This window comes from Triticum aestivum, unplaced genomic scaffold (assembly GCF_018294505.1).
Source record: "Triticum aestivum cultivar Chinese Spring unplaced genomic scaffold, IWGSC CS RefSeq v2.1 scaffold12521, whole genome shotgun sequence".
NCBI lineage: Eukaryota > Viridiplantae > Streptophyta > Magnoliopsida > Poales > Poaceae > Triticum > Triticum aestivum.
The window spans coordinates 1-843 of NW_025303063.1; the positions used below are offsets into that span (position 1 = coordinate 1).

The following is an 843-nucleotide window of genomic DNA, read 5'->3' on the forward strand; positions in this document are numbered from 1 at the left end:
ACATTGCTTTGGCCGCTCCCTCTCAACTACGGAGACGAGTTTAACGCGGTTTCCACCCCTCCCTCTCAACCGCACCAGTGCACGCTTGCCGCGCCACAACGCCGACGCTGGACCCGTGAATCGTGAGCACCCAGCTATGACTTACCGCACTCGTGCATAATAATAAAACATGGTAAATATATTACTTACACGTGCGTTTTGTTTTGCAAGCGGCGCGAAAAAAATTAAAAAGGGAATGCAACACGAGGACTTCCCAGGAGGTCACCCATCCTAGTACTACTCTCGCCCAAGCACGCTTAACTTCGGAGTTCTGATGGGATCCGATGCTTTAGTGCTGGTATGATCGCATCCGACATGTTACCCCGGTCTTCGTCCCTTATCCTTGCCCCTCCCAGCTCCACTACAAAGACGATTGCACATTGCTTTGGCCGCTCCCTCTCAACTACGGAGACGAGTTTAACGCGGTTTCCACCCCTCCCTCTCAACCGCACCAGTGCACGCTTGCCTTGCCACAACGCCGACGCTGGACCCGTGAATCGTGAGCACCCAGCTATGACTTACCGCACTCGTGCAAAATAATAAAACACGGTAAATATATTACTTACACGTGCGTTTTGTTTTGCAAGCGGCGCGAAAAAAATTAAAAAGGGAATGCAACACGAGGACTTCCCAGGAGGTCACCCATCCTAGTACTACTCTCGCCCAAGCACGCTTAACTTCGGAGTTCTGATGGGATCCGGTGCTTTAGTGCTGGTATGATCGCATCCGACATGTTACCCCGGTCTTCGTCCCTTATCCTTGCCCCTCCCAGCTCCACTACAAAGACGATTGCACATTGCTTTG

General features: G+C 51.7%; 2 non-coding genes across 2 annotated transcripts; both read right to left on the minus strand.

Annotated features, from left to right (window-relative positions):
- Window positions 1-232: 232 nt before the first annotated feature.
- LOC123179431 (5S ribosomal RNA) lies at window positions 233-351 on the minus strand. The gene has a single exon (XR_006490365.1). It is a non-coding gene; the product is annotated as a 5S ribosomal RNA (ribosomal RNA).
- Window positions 352-648: 297 nt separating this feature from the next.
- LOC123179430 (5S ribosomal RNA) lies at window positions 649-767 on the minus strand. The gene has a single exon (XR_006490364.1). It is a non-coding gene; the product is annotated as a 5S ribosomal RNA (ribosomal RNA).
- Window positions 768-843: the final 76 nt, after the last annotated feature.